The 20,925-nt window shown below is 37.6% G+C and overlaps 1 protein-coding gene across 2 annotated transcripts in view; it reads right to left on the bottom strand.

Annotated features, from left to right (window-relative positions):
- Positions 1 to 20,925, bottom strand: part of CDK14 (cyclin dependent kinase 14) — a 323,842-nt gene that overhangs the window by 193,477 nt on the left and 109,440 nt on the right. The window lies entirely within an intron of this gene.

The following is a 20,925-nucleotide window of genomic DNA, read 5'->3' as shown; positions in this document are numbered from 1 at the left end:
ACACAGCCTCCTCTAAGTGAATCACTCATGTCTGAGCAACCAGACACCAAGAGCACTCCTACACTCAAAGGTATTTTTTTTTCTCTCAGACAAAAGTCAAGCATGTCTTTTCAAAACATAATCCTTCCTATCCAACACAACAGAGTTGCTGTCTAAATTAAGTGCAGCATCTATCCTAACAAAAGGGTCTTAAGCAATAATACTCCTTTCTCTCAAATATACCAGAGATTTAATTAATCATTTGTATTAGCCAATGAGAACAAATACATGGTATTTTCTTGCTATATTTTTTAAAGGTACTAGCTCATGTTTTCAGAAAAGACAAAGACTTATCGTAGTGAACTTTCAGGTAATCGCCTTCACTAATTTTTTTACAACCTAATACATATTTAATGTTCAATCCATATTACATATTTAATGTTCCATAAGACATGGCATATTTTAGCAATATATGCCGACAAGCCATGTGTTGTTACCAATGTCATTCTGTTGTCGGTGCCTTGTCATCTCATGCATATATCTGAGTAGGACTATCAGTCACCCTAGCAAGTAAATAATAGATACAAAGACATGCAAATGAGTGGTACATTTCTAAACTGAATAATGTAGAACTTTCTTCTCTCACCCTTCTACTTTTGTCAAAGGAAAAAAAAAAAATGAAAGGCCAAATGTGTGTCTCAATCCTTTACTGTGCAGAAAGGAAACTACAGAGCTTCCACAGCACTGTTACCCCTTGCTGTCCTATCCAGGGTTTTCTATCAGGCTGAGGTAACTCCAGGGGTCATCTGGCTTTGAATTAAGATAAGTACATATCATCTCTCATTCTGGTCTTTAGGAGATCAATCTGACAAGGTAATCACTCTAGGAAGCAACACAAAAGCAACATGGCCTCTGGCTGCATCAGTGTTCCTCCACAAGCATCCTTAGCACCAAACTCTGGAGTTCATCCTAGGCAGAAGGCAGACAGCAAAGAGGAAAATACCATAAAGCTGTTTCAAAGTATCATCACAGGTATCATGAAGACAGGACTGCAAACCTGCAAGGAAGCTCTATGACCAAGAATGAGGTGATCCAACAACCTGGATGAAGAGATGATAAGAAAAATTTCAAAAGAGTTTGCAGCATGAGCTGCACTCCACAGCTCATGCTATTTAGAGAGCCAGCACAGAGGAGTCTTTCCTGTGCTCTGATTTTGTTGCCACTGAGCTGTAAAACAGCTACTGTAATTACAAATAAGAATTGTAGACATTTGACCAGTGCATGTCTAGAAACTGTTAATATCCCACAAATTAAATAGAGGCCTTTTTTGGAAAAGAAGAGTTGTGAGCAGTTTTAAAGGGATTCTCATCTTAGAAATTGGACAATTTCTTGGAACTAAAGCTCAGAGATATTTGGATATGTTGGGGTTTTTTTTAAAGAAAATTATGAGAAATTGCTGCTGGAAAAAGGTATGGATACAAACAAAAGATAAAGAACAACTGTTTTGAAAGCTACCTTCTAACAGAAACAAGAACTTTTAACCTGGGGAAACCCTAAGAAGATTTCACCTGAAGTAATTGAGGTTTTCACCAGCTTTTTCCTCAAACCTTATTGAATGACCACACATTCACAGACACTGTGAACAAAAAAACTTCCTCCTAGCAGAACCTGTGTTGAACTGCAATAGTATTTATGGCCTCTGTCAGCTTTTGCTGTTCAGATCGTCACCTGAGGCCTTTAATTCCTCTAGTTGGCCATTACTTTGTTGCTAGAATCTCTACAAGGGTCATTAAAGCTTAAACAGTACATTGAAAGCAGCTTACCTCGAGGTCTTTGCAAATACTGCCTTTCCCCTATGGTCCCCTCCCCCACTCTTATTTATCTTCTCTAATATCCAATTCTCCCCTTTTACAGCCTCAATAATCAGCATCTGCCATATATTACAAGAACTATGAAATATCACCTGCAGGGTGAAATTTCAGTCTTCTTTATTAGTCCAAGTGAAATACAGTAGGTAATACAGCACAGACAGCAAAATCATCTTAATTGCGCTAATTTTACACTGCAGAAATAAGCAATTACACTATCAATTTATATTGTGAGAAAACAAATATAACTGGTGAAAGTAAGAGAATTACCCCACATGTTCTTCTATCTGGACTTATCATTAAGATTGTCTGTCTTGTGAAAACACTGTTTTGTTTCTTAAAAAAAAAAAGGGGGGGGGGACAGGGAGGAAATTAAAAAGAGAAAAGAAAAAAAAAAGTTGTCTGAAAGAAGTAAGCTGTTTCTTCTTCCACAGAGTACTTTAAAAACAAAATGAAATATGAACCATAATATGGAGGCTTTTCCCAGAAAAACAGCTTTTCTGAACAAATGACCTATACACTCCTCTTTTGGGCAAGTTCTTACACGAAGGGGATAGAACTTTGGATGAACTCCACTAATTCAAAGACAAAATCCAGAAATCCACATCCAAAAGAATAAAAACGAGTCCAGAGTATATGTCAGCATCAACTTGAGACAAGGCTGACTTTACCTTTGAAGCTGCCAATGCAGCTGCTACTGGAGCTCAGTGAGAAGTCAGGTGCTGCTGTGCCTGGTGTTACTTCTAGTACAAAATAATTCTGTCAGAGAAGGCCACCTCCACCCAGTGATTATTACCCACAGATTTCACACTGAGTTGCTTTCTTTTAAGATAAAAAGACTAAAATGTTTTTGAAAAAGCATTGCAACAACTCAAAAAAGTGGGACCAATGTACTAGTACTCACTGTACTCTTAACATGTATTTTTAATAACAAAATTATACAATGCTGCTTCAAAAGTACTGGCACTCTTTTTTTACCCTTGGTATGAAATGTAAGATAAACAGATGGTAGCACTTTTAATTAATTTCTCCAAAGAGTTCTGAGGAAAAACAGCAGCAAGGAATGTTAAAATTCATTTTTAGAACACTTTAGACAAAGTATTATATGGGTTTGAATGGCCAGGTGCTTTCTTTGTCACCCGTGTTTGCACAGTCCCACACAGCAAATTCTAATAGTAAAACCCAAGGAAGGCAAATTGTTGACATAACTTCAACAATTAACAACATCACAGATGATGATTTCTGTGACTTTTACACAAGCTCATGATCTGAGTTGCTAAATGTACCAACACTCCACACTTTCCATCAAGGGCTAATAACCATATTTACATACTTAAAGGAAACACATTGCATTTGCTTGAATAACCATCACAGGCTTCCCTTCCAACAAGGGAATGCTCTCATCTATTATGAGCTCCTGGCAAGCTGCCATATCACTTGTGCTGGTCAAGGAGGTTTTTGCTGTTCCCAGATGAGCTGCATTCTAAAGTACACTCACTCCACAAGCAAGGCAAGCCAGATGGACTGCAGCCAACTCTTACCCAAAACCTGAGTAGCATCAGTAAATCAGTGCTTCGCTCCCTGCGGGGTTTACAGGATCAGCTCAAACCTGACACTCCATTTAACAAAGCCTTGTGACTTTTAGATCAGCCTCGGCTTGGGAGTGTTTTGAAAAAGGCTATTCCCATATCTCATAAAGTAATATTTCACAGCTGTTTGATAAAGTCAACAAAAGTAACTATTACTATTGACTCCCAGGTCATATGGAAGATCTTTTCACTAGCAAAGATAGTAGTTGTGGACAAGGTAAGTACATTAAGCTCAAACATTAATTATGGTCCTTTGATCATCCATTCAGTCTTTCAATTTCTGAATATCATTTTATTCTCACTTTGTGAAAAATCACAAATCTCCACTGTGGCTTTAGACAGAAGAATAATCCATGATTTTCAAACTGGCTGATATTTCAATGACCTGGAAGCTTTTCTCAGCAGCCACAGAACTCGGCCTCATGCTGCCCATATGCACCATAATGTACAACTGCTGATGATGCTCTCTCATATTTCCACATTTTCAACATTTTTCTAAGAAGTATAACTATAAAAATACCTGCTTTCCTCAGTAGCTGGGGTGTCCTCTGGGATTACCATGCACCAGTGCTAACTATTGCTCATGCTGCTATTCACAAGCAGTGCTCACCCTTCCTCACTGCCACTCCAGGAGGATTTCTCTCATCAGGAGACTTTTGAAGACTGCACACTATGGAAGCTTGCCCTTCTCTAATGCTGTTAAAGCAACTGTGCATCTTTGCTGCCCTGTTGGATTTCTGAGACACCAAAGAACACATATACTAGTCAGTAACACAAATCTGTGAAAGCAAGTAAGCTGCTGTGCTTCAGAGCCAAGCAATTTATCTTTAAAATTCTGCAGCTTGTCACACTCTGCAGACACAACGGCGCTCTCTGTCAGAGTGCCAGCTTCCTTGCATACACAGTTGGGATCAGTCTCTGAGCTCTCCTGGAAAGACATCCTTAGTGAGAAAACATTCATGGGGTTTTTTGCGTATAATCATGTTTCCTGAACAAACACTCAAATGTGTCTTACTGCCTGCACAAACTACAGTTCTGCTTCTCTCCCAGCAACTTATTTTCAATCTATACATCTTTCATAGCAATTTTTAAAATTTGGCCTGAGAGCACAATGTCCCATATACTTCTCATCCACTTCCCACACAGCAGGGATTTCTATGTGCAAAATGTTTCTTAGAATTCTACCACAGAGACAGGAATTCAGCACTCTGTTGGTTTTGCAGCAATAAATGTGCAGTAATTTCCTCCTCAGAAATGCAGTCCCCAAATCTACACTTTGCTATTTTCCAGTTCACCCATCTGAAATGATTTACTGCAAGCAAATAGCTTTGCTGTCCTAGAACCCTAACATAACAAAATTCAGTTCAGTGAAAACTGCACATCCTAGGTAAGACCACACTGACCAGAAACTTCCCATCTTCTCACCACAGGATATATTCTGCAGAATGATTATTATTTATAGCACATATGTAATCCCAAGTAATTGATTTTAGAGCTGCATACCTATAAACACTCAGAATTGGTCAGCTTCCATTCTGATCTTAGTGGACACAATACAATAAAGATATGTAGGCCACTCTTCAGCTTGGAAAACTTTTTAGGAAGAAGTTTCATTAAAAATTGCAAAAGAATTTGTGAGGTACAGAAAGAAGAAAAAGCAGAACCAAAAACTTTAGATGGGTTATTACATGAGCTTAGTTCAATTACCTTCTTTACTGCTAATTCCAACCTCATGAAAGTCTCTTCTAAATCTAACAAATAGTCCTTTTTCTAGTTTTCATTAAGTCAAAAAACCACCAGTCTGCCATTAAGGAAGCAGATAGCGCTTCACATGCTTGCAAGTACTTGGTAGTCCTTCAACTGTAGGTTGCTTTGCTGGAGGGACTACATGGATCAAATTAGCTTCATTTACCTCGTCAGCTTCAATTCAGGCTTACATGAGTGACTTGAACTTTTAACCAAGTATTTTTTTTTGTTTGTGAAACTTCTTCTTGCTGCTCCTTGGAAGTATAGGATGCTATTAGAGAAGAAATACAGAAAAAGGCTGTGTGTAACAACACATAGGCACTGTCAAAGGTTCTTCTTGTTACAGCTGTAGTCCCCTAAGCAAAAGGCAAGTCACAAACCTGCTAAAATCTCTTTGCCTATTGAACTGGAATAAAACAATGGAAGGACTGATCAAATACGCTCTGAAAAGCACTACAATATATTATTCTAGCAGTTATAGAGAAGACTGCTGCCATATGAAATGAATGTCTCTTTCATTACATTCTAGATATAAATATATGCATTGTGTATTGTTCCCAGAGCTTTTCCAACACAAGTGCAGATGGAGGTTAAAAATAATGAGACATCATCCTATTAAAGCCAGACTCTTTTGGAAAGTAATTACCATATGCTAGTCATATCTTGTAGCAGCCAGTCATATTTTGCCTTCCCTATCCATTTCAGTATTCAAGAGGAGGAAACTGTGCAAACCAAAAATATCCAGTGTTTACAGAAAACAACTCTATAATGCAGGTAGCATTATAGAACATTTCTACTACTTTTTGATGCACACATAGCATGACCAGGACTAAGAACACAATCTATTTATGGCTGTTTTTAGCCCTGTTATCATGATGAATTTCAGACACTGTCTTCACATAAATATCTATCTACCTTAGGATTACTTTGGAAGTTTTCAACCTAAACAGTTACTCCCATCTCTCAAAAACAGGCTTTAATAACAACTTCTGTAACCCACAGAATAACTTTCCCTTTGAAAAATAAACAAACTCCTCAACCCAGTGTTTTGGAGTAGAGATTTGGAGTAGAGATTAAAAATCTGGGAAGAGGCCTTTAAAATAGAAATACACACTTTGCCATCTCTGTGAAACTACTCGAAATTTGGTCAAGTTAAAGCTTTGGAAATTTTCTCCTTGGGTCAGCCTGACTATCAGCAGTGTGAAAGGAAGGAGGAATACCAAAAAGGTGAGATGGCAGGAGAGGCTGTGATCCACAGTGGAAGCTAGGACAGCTGGGTAAGGAGAAAAAAAAAGCCAGAGGATAAACGAACATCTTTCACAGGTGGAAAAACATGGGAAGTGGAAAGAGCACATAGACAAGACAGAAAAGGGACAAGATGCAGAGCACAGGTACGCAAACACTCACATTTTGGGGGAAGTACACAAGAGCCTGCAGACACTAGCACATATTCTCCACTGACGTCCATACAAGAACCCAAGATTCCCACTGCTTTCAGCAGGAATCAATGAAAGCATCTGGCAGTTTTCCTCATTCTCATGCAATTTCAGTCTACAGAGAGAAGCACCCTTCAAAGTACCAGTTAACATATCAGTTCAAGTAGATGTGTTCATGTGAGAGCTAGCAAATATATTGAAACATTGGAGTGCACATGCAACACCAGAAAATGGAAGAGAGATTTCCACTTGCTTTTTCAAACACTTGGAACATTACTTACACAAAAGTCCAAATTGAAATAAAGAATGCTAGGCCATGCTAAGCACTCAAAACAGAGATGGACTACAATTACAGGGGCTGCCACAATGCGAACTTCGAGATACACATTCCTGATGTCACTACCATGAGATAAGCCAGGGTTTCAGGTCACAGCTGTTTCACATCTATCTTGCATTTCTCTCACACTTTGACAACCTGCAAATTCACAGCCTAACTTCTCCTGCAGCGACCAACTTGTGTTCTTGTACCCATTAACTGTTCTCAGGTCTTTAATTTTGTGTTACAGATGGAATAAATACAGAGAAGGATCTTGCCCATTCATGAGAGAAGGTGAAAACTCTACGAGGTCCAAGTCAGAAGAAAATCAGCCTGATCTTTACCCTTACCTTACCACTGACTAAGCATAACTTTTAAGTCATTCAAGCTGATAATATTACCATATTCCTCATTTTCTGAACATTTCAACTTTTGATCTTCATTCACACTTACCAGAACAGCAGCATGCATACAATTATTACAGAACCCCAAGCAACACTGTACATTGATATTACCCAGCATTATGCAAGTACTTTGAAAGTCATCTCAAAATCATCATTTAAAAGGACTCTTGGCAAGTGGGGTGCTGACAAGATGAACAAATATTTAAGTAGTCAGAGTAGAGTGACTAGGGTTCTAGAAATTTTCAAAACCATCTGTGTTTTAGTAATGCACAGTAGGTGCCTATAGCTAGAGCCACCCATCAAGAACATTAAATTAAATTAATCGATCATCTTCCGACACAGGCAGAGATCACACAGCAGGAGCAAACGTGGTGCTGTTGTTTAATTAAGGAAAGAACAGTAGAAGAAGAGAGACCAAATTAAGTTTTCACAGGTAAACTTAATTCTGACAACTTCTTAACAATTGACTTTGCAACCATAATAAAGATCCTCTGCTTTAAATGGTATATCTGCAATATTAGTATTACATTGTCCAAATGAGGGAGTAAACAACCAAGTACCAGCACTGAACCTCATGCTCTGCTGAAGTCAATGAGCATTTTGTTACTCACTTTTACCAATCCTTCAATATGACAAGAAATCACTTAACCTTATGTACCTGCAATGAATATTTTTTTTGTACAGAGAAGACAGAAAAACATCATAGAAAATAATTAAATTGCATTGACATGAAACTCAGTTGCCTACCAGCATACTTGAGCCACTACTTACAAATGAGGAATTCTACAGAAACGCTATTAAAAAAAAAATTACTTTTGCTCTATTTCTCAGTGGGCCATTTCCTTCAGAAGAAAAAAAAAAGCTGCACGAAAAGCAGACTCATTTGTCAGCACACACTTCAGGCAGCAGAAAAAAAAAGGCTTGTGGCATATGTCTTGCTATTTTTCAAAAAGGGAGCGAGACAGGAGTCTTTAAAAGATCATGTCAATTTTCTTCTTCTGGGTGGGTGAGGCTCAACATGCCTCTTTGCCCATAAGTGGAAAATAAAGTGGAATGCTCATAGCATTGCTGCATCTCTTGTGGAATGGTTTCCATGTTAAAGAAAGGCAGACTCTGTAGAAAGCTAACAAACAACTATTTTTACAACTATTTTAGTAAACAAAATCTATCACAGTGAAAATAAGGCATACTGTTCTGTAACTGAAAAGAGAAAAATATGGAGTGTATGTAGGAAAAGAACAAAAATGTTATAATGAAGCAAATGAAATGCAGTTACTGTGTAACTTGCCCTAAAAAGCAACTCAAAACAATGAACTATTACGCTCTTAAGCATCATTAGAATGAATGATGTATGAATAATATCTAGAACATTTTAAAAACATCTTTAAGGACAGGAAATAACCTTAATTCAGACTAGATCTCTTTGATGCCTTTTATAAAATTTGTAATTGTTTTTTCTTTCCCATCTAAAAATATGCTAAGCATGCAGACTACAAAATGGCAATATTCCCTCAAGTAACTTGTAAACTAATTTCTACCATGAAAAAAGCAATAGTGATGAAACAAGCTTGCAGACACTATAGCAGCAAAACTCAGCGAGGGTTAAATTATTTTCCAGACTAAATTGGTTGAAAGATTATATTGGCAATGGACAGCCATGCTTTACCATGACCAATATAGCCCTTTGGTGCCAACATTGTTGGACATCCACTATGCAAGCACATAATCTGAAAATACATTTTAAGTGTTTTTTTCACATGTGAAGGCCCTACCAATTCACAAGGAGCAGATACATTTTCCTCCTGGTTTGCCCTGTGGTCTCTAGGTATTGTCTTGATTCTCACCCCATCACTGAATTGTCATTTACTCTTGCAGTTCATAGTACCCATCAATAATGTTAGTTGAATTCAAAGTGCAAGCAATGGAGAGGAAACAGAAAAAACTGGGAGTCCCAGGATTTTTGCTTTATTCACTTCAGAATGTAACTATATCCAAATCAGTATGACTGCAAACTTTACAAATTTACATTTAAATGACAGTGAGACCTGTTATTATCATAGCACTCTCTAGAGCAGCATGTGCTTATTGAAAGGTTGGGGACATTGTTCAGCTTGGAAATATGTGTTATACAGGACAAAAATTTTCATTTAAGCAAAAGATAGCAAGTCCTGTATGTTTCTTTAAAAAGCAGCTGGCCCTCATAGAGAGCCAGAGAGGTGCCAGAACAGAAAAGATGAGCTGAAGGAATGTCTCAGCTTCACGGAGTTGACAGCCATAGCTGACAGTGACAGGGTGCAAAAGTAAAGTGATGCTCAGAGGAGACCTAGTTGAGGTAAGGTAGTGATTTCTATCCTCCTACTTTTGCTAAAAACATACCCATAATTTTCAAGTACAGATTCAAAATTACCTGTGCAGATGCATGACATGGATCAAACTATGGATCTAAATCACACTGGAAGCCATTCTGAGCAATGCCATAATTAAAGCACTCCTAAGAAATGTGAGAAAACACATTAAAAGTATCTTTGAGCATAACCCATTAACACCAAAGGTGGTTAACTTTTTTTTTTAAAGGACAACTCAACAGCTTGTCTGTCTACGACATACAGATATAAAACATCCAGCCCCCTTGAAAATATACTCAGTTCTTCCATCCTGTTGTGTCATTCATCAATTATAATTACAGCAATTTACTGTTTGCTTTTCCAGATAAAATTCTTTTTATAGAATCATAGTAATTAACAATGACAGTAGCAAAATTAATAGCCCTGCTTCTCAAAGTATCCGTTCCTCTAAAATGGCACTGCTACCTTAACAGACTTTAAACAAATGTCCTCATCTTTTCCAATTTGTGCCTAACAGTGTTTGTTCCAGTCAAAACAGGTCAGATCTTTTCCAAGAGAGAACTAGAGAACAAATATACTCTTTAATGTTGCTGAATTTTTTTCAAACACTTCTCTGAACTCATTCATTGAAAGGTGACCTTCAAAAGTTAGACTTCAGATCAAGGAAATGCTTTTTCTAGTTTCAGTGAAAATTTGCCCAATTTCTCAAAGTTTACTTCTAGTCAATGGAAAATTGTATTTTAAAGCTGCACTTAAGCAACTAAAATCTCCCAGAGAATCAATCCCCCCTGTCCGAGCCAAGAAATCGGAGTACAACGCCAGTTATAGATAGGACAGTGTCTATCAGGAGAACAATTCTAACAGTTTCCCCAAAATCTCAATCACAAACCTGGTTTTGGCTGAATGCATCTCCAAGTCCTGTATTCCACTTCTGCTCCCCCTCTTCAACCCTGCTAATGAAAAAATGGTGGGAAATGCTAGCCCTGTCCAATTCAATTCCCCATTCTCTATGCCATAGGCTCCTGACTGAGGCCAGCCAAAGTCATCAACCCTTCCCTTCTTCCTACCATTGCTTTCTTACTCTGGTGTTTCTTTGAATGACACTGAATTTGCATTCTTCCAAACTCACTGTGATAGCTGGTGCAATGCCCACACCAACATCTATTCCTAACCTCCATTTCTCCTAGTTCTCCTCCCTACCACAGCCCAGGTACAGACAGCGTCAAGCATTCAGGGGGGAAGTCTTCTCCAGGCTGCCAGAGCATGTCAGAAAGGGAAACAAGGCTAGAGCAAATACAGAAGGGAAGAGGGGACAAAAATGCATGGATAATCCATGTAGAGTTTATAACTCTGTTAATATGAGAAAAAAAAATCCAAAAACAAAGCTACATGCAAAGCGGGAAGTTTTACACCTCTGCACTGAAAATTGCTACCTAAAAAGCCAGTTTCACAAAGGGACTTTCATAGGCTTAGGACATGCCAACAATCCAACATCCAATAGCTTAAATCCTGGTTCATCATCCCACATAGTACATGATCCTAGAGATACAGACAATTCTTTAGTTGTCTTCTTAAATCCTTCTTGCTTATTGTTATAGCGAAACAAAAAAGTGCCTTGCTAACCAAACACAAGAGGCAAGAAGTTTCTTGTTCCTGAAGAGAAATGGAATAGAAAACAAGCAGGGGACCTTAAGCAGCAAGACTTAGAAGAAGCACAACAACGTGCCTAAATTGTACTTCTCTATAACCTCCTTTTTCAATTAGAAAGACAAAGCTAATAAAATACTAACAGATTGAGTGGCTGAATCAATAAGTATAGCAGAAACTCTTCCTGATGAGGTCCTTTTTCCTTGCAGAAACTAAGCAAGGAGAAACATCAAACTTCAGCTGTTAACTTGATTTGACCAAGCACAAACTGGACTAGACCACTCAGTGTTCGACTGTGTTACCAGTATGGGACCTGAACACCACAAAACTACTGGATATAATTTCCTTATCAATGTAGCACTATCACATGGTTGAAGATGAAACGCTATCATCTCACCAGCTGATCCCAAACAAACTTGCCCAACACAAACAGAAGACTCTTCAGTGTAATGCAAGTGCACTGAAGTTTTAAGTTTAGGGTAAGCAACAATTTCACACACATAAGACCAAGGCTCAGTAATATGGCAAAGCCATAATTGCTTTGAAGTAGTTTCTGAACCTCTGAAAGTCTTTGGAATGTGTTTTTTTCCTCTAAAGAATCCTTTTCCAAACAACTCTTGAAGATAGCTGATCTGCAACAGTATTTTGAGGCACTGCAAAAGGGCAAACACATTTTTAGTTTCTACAACTAAAGTGAGAACATCTTAGTATTCCGGAAAACACAGCTCAAGCACTGTAGAGTCCTTGGAGCTCTTTACTAGCGATTTGCTGCCTCATCACCTCATGCCAAGTAAATCAAAGAATGACTTAACAAAGCCACCAAATTTTTATCAGCCAAGTTTTTCTCCCAAATGAACACACTCTGACCTAAAAAAGGTCACAGGAATTACAGAAGTACCCATAGGCACTAATGAATCTTTTTCCTCCTTCAGCATGGCTAGTTAGTGTGTATGTTATATCACACATTCTGCAACAGAAAACTGCACCTCTAAGAGAAATTGATAAATAAGGAATACTAAATCCCTGTTCCAACATATGCCAGAAAGTTTTGGCTAAAAATCAAGAATTGAAAACTCTAACAGCACATTCCAGTTCAGATACTGATATTAAAATAGTGGCAGTGAAAGTGCTAACATTCACAAGGCTAAACATCCTCCCCAAATTCATAATATGGTTCAATATTTCAAATAGCTCCAGCATTATGAAAGTAGAACAGAAATATTAAAAAAATACAAAAAAAAAAAAAAAAAAAATCAGTCAATGAAACAGGCACAGGAACCTTACTCATTTATTTCTAATAAGGGCTCAGCACCCCAGTGATGACAGATCACAGACACTGTGAGGTCCATCAAAATGCCTCTCTCTCCCCCAGCTGGTTTAGAAACTTACATATGACAGCCTGATAGTATTTAAAACAAACTGACAAGATCTCCACAGATAAACAAACCTGGTCTGAGGCAGTAAAACACATTCCTCTCCCAAAGTTCTCTGACCACAATAAACTAACTCTAAAATATTAAGAACCATTTACCTGAGAAGAAACTACAGTTGCACATATCCATATCTTGAAGGTATCGTTGATGTTAACTGTACAATGAGTGCTACACATGATAGGAAACACAGCAGTGTCTTTGTCATTAAGGAGTGTATGATTATCTGCAGGTATTTTTCTGACATTTTGTTGGGCTTTAACAAGTGCTGTTAAAAAACCCTTGTCCTTGTATACAGTTTGGCTTTCATTTCACTTGAGAAGCTTTTATAAACTTGTTTACATAATTCTCAAATATGTAGATTCATAACTGACAATGATTTTACAAGGTTAATGGCCTCTGTAATTAAAACAAATTAATGAGAAACTCAACTTTAAATTCATGCACTTCAGTCAACCAGAAAAACAGCAAACTCTGCAAAGAACATGGATGTGTGAACCAGACTAAACTCACCTTTTGCTGACTGCTCCAAAACAATGTACAGAAAAGAAGATACATCTATTAATGATGCACTTAGACTCTGGAGTATTTTGAAGCCTAAAATACTAGGAACCAAGATTAATGGAATTTCTAGTCTAGTTTCCAGATTTAGATGCATCTGAGACATACTTTTACTCCAGAGGTTAGCAAACAACAAACACAGAGACCAGAATAAAACTTTGTACTGTATGATACTGAAGGCTCAAAAATATAGATTGTCTTTTCAGGAGCATGTCTATTTTTGAAGATAGTTTTAATTTGCTTTAAACTTCACTTTCTTTTATTTTTTATTTGGACCTCTAGCTTTTAATTAGTATATTTTTAAATAAATTAATTGAATCCATATCATGCCTCAAAAATTTTTATATTGAATTAATTGACATTCATTAGTAACAAAAAGCCTAGATCACACCATACTCTTTTTTTAAGATTAAATAATCTGAAGCTGTAATTATTATAACCAAATTTCTTTGTGGAACTAAAACTTCTGCCATCCAAATATCACTAAAGAACTTGATTCAAGAGTAACAACACATCAGAAATTCAGTCTAGAAAAAATTAAAGGGATAAAATCTCCTGATATTTAAGGGGGTTTTTAAGGTTCAATTGTTTCCTATTGCCCCAGAGAGGTTAGAAGTTGCTTTGTGCTCTTGAACTGTGATCAGGAGTTATTCACATGTAATTGAATGTGACATTCTACTTTCTTGTCCACAGCCATAAAAATGGATGAAAAACATGAATGCATGGGCTGATGGCAAGATGGGACTATTATTAATGCAATTCATAAGCCTCTTGGACTGCTGGCAGAAATTGACAGAAAGGTGGTAAAGTCTTGAACACACTATCCACAGATCTACGCTTTTATAGGTTATTTAGTTTGACCTCCTTAGCACAAGAAGCCATTTCCAAGTGCATAAATTTTTACTGAGCATATCTTTAGAAAGACATCCATTGTCTTGCAACAACCCAGCAGCATAAGTGCCCCAAACTTCATTTCCATTTGGAAGAGTAGGAAGTCCATCGAATCCTTACACTGATGGCTTACACAACGCCTGCTTCATCAGACTTTTCATGAAGACTAGACATTGCTCCAAAACTTTTTCTTTGGCTTTTACATAGATTTGTATTAATTTGTGCAAGCAAGACTGAGAGACAGCAGCATTCAGACACACATCAATGCGATCACTTGAATTTTGTTTGTGAGCCCCAGTTACAACCCTTAGCTTCTCCACTGGCATGCAAAATAAAGCATTTTTGATTATGCAAATAGTCCTCTGTTTTGTGAATAGGGTCTCAAGTGATTCAAATGCTAATTCTGTTAGAAACCTTGATGCAAAGCCAGTATTTCAACCATGTCAGCTTTATAACCAAGACTTTCTGAGAAACACGTAATTGCAAATTGAAAAATATCTTTTAGAACCAGAAATACATAAAGTAACCTGGAGAAGTGGGAAAGTTTTTACAGCTTTCTGTCAATGGTCCTGCAACCTGCTGGATTTAGCTTTGAGGTAGATGCCCCTTCAGGAACTGGCAGTTTCCTAGCAGAGGCAATGTAGGCACTGCTGCACTGAGAAAACCAGAAATGAAAAACAAAAGAACTATTTTATCGTGTCCAGAGAATAATGTGCTATATAGTTGGGGTTTATATCTTCCTGTTTTCTTAATAAAACCTTCACACAATCCAGTGAATGCCTGCATGAAGATGTCCTTGCCATTATTAAGCACATTTTTTGAGCCTCAGAGCACAAAAAAGAGCAAGCATGTATCCTCGATTTCAGAGAAACAGGGGGAAAGGGAAGTGAATGAGAATGTGTATGTGAAATGTGTAAAAAGCTTTTTTTTTTTAGTTTGCAAGCAGTTTTGATTTACTTTTCTTCCCCCGATTAGTTGCATTTAACCTACTACCATACTTTGTCCTCTCAAGTTCTAGGAGATATGAGGGAAGGGAAAATGTTTTCAGATGGAAACCAGCCACATTGGCACTGCAATCAGCCTGTGTGCAAAGCTACCTTGATGGTACATTTCTACCACCCTCTTGACTTCCTTGATTGCTGTGGTCAGGAAAACCAGCTGATGAATAAGGCTAAGTAAAACCTGTGGATCTAATTATCTGTACATTAATTTAATTAGCTGTACAACTGAGGTCTTAGCTGTACAACTAAGACAGGCTTCAAAGAGCTAACCTGCAGTTTAAGTTGCCTATAGACAAAAAAAAAAAAAAAACAAACCAAAAAGGGTGTTAGGAAACTTCCACATGAGGTCCAATACAAAAAGTTAAATAACGTAAACTACCTGTCATTGATGGTGCCAGTTTTGAGAATCTCCTCAAGGCAAAACCCAGAGGACAGAATCCTGATTTACATTAAGCCCCTTCAAACACCCCAAAGTAAAAGTCAAAGAAAACTGGTCTATATCACTTCAGCACTGATTAAGGGAACTCTGAAACATGCACCACAAAACACATACAACAAACAAGCTATATCAGATCAGAACAGATACAAATCACTGGGTTTAGCACACCTACAACATCCTTATTTACGATAAGGATATTTTCCTTCACTTTGTTTTAAGTTCACTTTTCAGTTGGCTCAAGCTAAATCTGCTGCCAGCTGAGCAGCTGTGGAAGTTTGTTATAAGTGGCTCAGACCTCAACAATTCAGAAATACACAGTTCCAGATTCTACAGCTGAATATCTCATAGTGATGACTTTTAGACTCCACTGTCATGGCTTATATATTAGTAAATGGGTCAGAGGTGGAAGGCCACACATCCTATTACCAGTCTCTGAACCATCCAGCTCCCCTTCATCTCAGCAGGAAAATGCGACACATTATCAGCTTCTTTTTTAATATTGCTTACTCGGGGGGAACATTCTGAAGTAAAATAATGTGGATATTCATTTTCATTGCTTTGAAGAAGACAGTAAAGGTCAAGTTCTAATATTGAAATGCTGCTCTCTTCATATTGATTATAAAGCCTGAAAGCAGTAACTCCACTCGTGCTGGAAGAAGAAAACCCATTATGAAGCCTCTATTGCAATTCTGTATAATTCCTGAAAGATAATCTCACACCTCTCCAAGCAAAAACTGAAAAACTGAACTGAAATGTTTGCAGCACAATCTTCAGGCTATGGTAAAATACAAAAGAGAAAAAAGAGCAGTGCTGTCTCCCAAAGGAATGGTCTCACCCAGACGACTGTGCCTACAGCATCTGACAGCTGGTAGACCAAAGGAAAAAAGGAGCCTGTGAAGAAACAGACAAGAAGGAATATATTTTGTCTCACATATATAACTTTAAAATAAGATGTATTTGCTACCACTTTTTTCACTGTTTTGATTATAACTGACCTTTTTCTTCCTGTGAGAAAGGTATTAGTGCTTCTTAACGACTACAGTGGTTGCTGCCATATTTTATGCCAGTACAAAGATGTAAGCTGCTGAAAATGTTTCTCACCTATTTCAGTTTAGAAACAATTCATGCCTAAAATTTTCAGCAAATTACTGTGAACTATACATAGCATTACCACAAAAGATGGAAATAAAAAGCAGCAAAACAAAATGCTGCAGTAGTCTCATCTTCTCAGGCTGCCTATCTTCTCAACTAGCAAGTCTCTACTTATGCCATGGCCCCATAATTTGAAAATAAGTGTCATTTTCCCTTTGATATAGGAGTGATTTTTTAGATATTAAAAGAGAAGTGTCTTGTATCTGTAGAGACTAAAGGTGCTTAATTTTATAAATAAGTTAAAAATTTGAAATATACTAGTGGATTTTTCTCAAAGGAAGTAAAAGTACTTATTGTGCCGTGGACAAAAGCGTTGAAAACAAAGACATTGTTGTGGATCCAGCAGAAGCACATGCACATCTTCATTGCTAAGTTTGTGTCTGAAGAACCAAGACAATTTTTAAATTATTTATACACATCAAGAGAATTAGGATAATTCATTCATGAACTTTCTGTGTTAGAAATTCACAAAATTGTTCTGATGATGTTTATGAATGATGACTGAATTCAGTAGCAAGAAGATGGTGGCAGGTCTCAGACATGACTTTTGATGAAGATGGACAACTTTCACAGGAAGCATTTTTACTTTATCCAGACCTGGGTACACGGCCAACTCACATTAGACATTCTCTGGGTTGATCAAAGGCAGTATGTGACCCTTCACAGAGGATTTTGCTCTTTTGGGGAAACCAATTCTGCTGAGGTACCACAGTCATCTACTAGGTTTACATCTTAAAAAGACCATGGATAAAACTGAAGCTGACTAAACTGGTTTGAACACTGAGTTCCCACCCTGCTTTGGTATTTTTGAAATCCAGGACACAGCAGTAGAAAAACACACACATAGATCTTGACAAAGACAAATGTCTTTGAGCAGATTTGAAGTCGTAACTTTCATCAGAAGGCTAAATTATATTGTTGTCTAGATTATCCCTTCTGCAAAAGGGAGACATGACAAAGAAAAAAACAATTAGAAGAACTAGCTGGGTTCAGGAAACATTTCTTTGCCCCAACATCAGAGATATCAAATTTTTATTTCACCAGGTGGCTATGAAAGATACTGGTGCTTGGATAGCTACCTGAGGGTCTCCAAGCAGTTTCACTTGAAACATGCCATCACTTGCTAGCACCTCCACTCATATTAAGAAGCTGGTTTCTGTACTACCAATTCAATCTTCTCCATCTGGGATATGGTCACAAGGCAAAAACTAATGCTACTTGGAGAAGGATTAACTTAGCTCTACTTTTTTTGGTGGCAGAATGTGCTGTAAGAGGGTATTAAATTTACATACAGCATAAAAAGACAGATTCTCAACAACTTCCACTCAAACAAGAAAGCCATGAGGGCTGCATAAGGGTTCTGTATGACTTATAGATGCATATTTTCATTATATACAAAGAAAGGATTGCCAGCCTTCTTGTATTCTCCAAATTCTGTGATTGTCATGTGTTTTCTACCCTTCTTGTCGTCCTACCAGGGACAACAAGAGCAGTAGATCGGAATCTATAAGGCCACAGTTTCAACTTCTGCATTAAATAGGGAAGAAAAGAAACAGTTTTTGAGCAGAAGAAATCTGCTCTATCCAGAAAGCCCCAGGGGCAAAAAGACAAGTCAGAGAGCCCTGAAACTCAGGTCAGAGGAAACTGTAAGCAAAAGCCATACTAAGAAGGGTTCTATAGCACTAGTGAACTAATGGATTTGCAACATTCCAGCGCTGGAACTCGCACAAGATCCCTTCACCAACACTTCCCATGTGAGCAATGAGGATGCACGGACAACTTCTTCAGTGGAAGTAGGGCAGAGCCTGAAAGGTCTGCCATTAAGCTAACATAACAAGGATAAAGAAAGAATTCTTGACAGCAAAATGATCATATTAAAAAAAAAAAAAATCTTTAAAGTGTCACCCCATTCTTTTCTTGCTTGAACTGTGCTCAAGAACAAAAGCTAGAAGGTCACAGCCTGAACATCAAAAGTACTGAATGAAGATTCAATTGATACAGTTGTGTTCCACCTCAGCAGGCCACAGATAAAATGTTGGAGGAGGAATGGGAGGAGGACAGAGGGGATGGAATATTCTGTGGAACAAATCTAGTTCTATGAAACTGGATAATTTGGAATTTGCATTTGCACTTCTCAGAAAAGCACAACACTTTTCCTAGATGATGGCAGTTCATTATAGATTTTAAAATTTATAACATGATTCTCAAAGGGAAACACCAAAATTTATGCTATATTTATGTAATCCCAGCTCTCCTGAAGGTTTTCTAATTGAGAAAACTGCTAATGGTTAAAAAAAAGGGGAAAAAAGGAAATACTATGTTTAGTCTGTTAATAGTCAAGTACAAAGAAACAAACAGGACAAACTTTTTCAATCTACCATTTCTGACCACCCTATGTGGCCCACCAAAAAGAAACAGTGTAATTTGGACACACTAAAAAGCAGGATAAAATAACATCATAACTTGCATTGTATATGAGACTAGAAAACTATCAGATCTCCCACATTCATCTTGGATGGCAAGGAATTCAGTTCACCTGCTTCAGCCAGCCAGTCCAACTGCTTTCAAGGAAAAGCAAATGAGTACTGTCAGTAAAAAAAATTAGCAGCCAGGGTTGGAGAGAACAGCAGGAGGGAAAGTAGAGTAAAGATGAAACTCCTGCTGCTTCCAAGCTTTATATCACATTGCCAAAGATCTAATACACTTCTTGTAGACATACACAACTGCACATGCAGGAGAAAGCATAAATGAAGCATAGCTGAAAATCTGAACTATCAAAAAAATATTCAGAAAAAACCTCCAGAACTTAAAAGCATTTTGTCTCTTATTAATGTTCAAGAAGACACTTCTCTGCAACATAAAAGGGTATTTAAGAAGTAACTCCCAAAAGTCTTGGAAATTTTAAAAGTTGACTTCATTTCATGAAAAAGGTCCCAGGAACATACTTTTCCAAATGTACTGTAGTTTTTGAAGCCTGGTCTGTCTTAATTTGCGAACTCTTTTAACTCAAGGAAACCCACAGTTTGGGTCAGGCTGCAGGGTGACCATAAGAGAAAGAGACCAGACAGAGAAATTAAAAATGCTGGAGTTTCTTTACTTTTGAATATTCTTGACCTTAAATATCCAATGACACAGTGTCCCAGAGGTTCTTGGCTTGCGTGTTTTATTTTTAACAACACTGAAAAACAAAGCTGTTATGACTCCAAGCCCAACTGGCTTTGCAGGGACTTTACAGCTAATTGAGCCGTCTCTATTTAGCCTGCAGAAGCAACAGCTCTGCCAGCTCTGTAGGCCATGAAAAGGTTCCCCAAGCTACAGCCAAGCTACTGTCCTATTCTTTTTTAACTTAACTTGCTCCAAAGCAATGTGGCTTTTGGGGAGAGTGAACTTATCCTCAGGCTCTAAACCATAGACACAAAACCCCTATAGTAACTCTTGTGACATGCACACTCAGAATAGCTACATCTCCATAATCTTAAACATAATCTCTTGAAGTTCCCTGAGGCTTGTTGAGCCAGATATATGTGAAGCTTTTAAGCATTTCAATTATGGAAATTCAAATTTCTTAACTGGGCTTTGTAAAGGAAATCTGAAAGTCCTCCAAACTCCTATTACTAAAAAGAAAGCAGTTGTTAAGCTTGCTTATTAGGAAAAAAAAAAACAAAAAAAAAAAAAAAAACCACCTGCAACAAAAAACCACCCAAACCAACCCTGAATAAAATGAATAGATTTACTTTATGTAAGAGGATTATTTAACTTCCAATTAAAACAAAATATATATTATTTACTTAAGATGAAGACAGGATTTTCCCTGCAATTTTCATGTTTACCTTCTACCAGTAGATCAACCAATAACTCTTCAAAAAATATAGGCAGATATTGTTTCACTGTGACCTTGACTCATGGCATACAATCTTCCAGACCTACTCTAATACAACAAATAGGAGGCTTATGACCATGAGTCATCCCACCAATGCCATGAGGTCATTTGTTGACTTCAGTGTTGAAAAGACCATTAGGCTACATAGCACTGAGCTGGGGAGTGTCTGCAATAACTCAGGTCATAATTCAGGATGAGGTCAAAAGAATTATACCTACTGAGTCAAAATACAATTTTCTGG

Source organism: Vidua macroura, chromosome 1 (genome assembly GCF_024509145.1).
Source record: "Vidua macroura isolate BioBank_ID:100142 chromosome 1, ASM2450914v1, whole genome shotgun sequence".
NCBI classification, from domain to species: Eukaryota; Metazoa; Chordata; class Aves; order Passeriformes; family Viduidae; genus Vidua; species Vidua macroura.
This window is presented reverse-complemented; position numbering and strand designations above follow the sequence as displayed.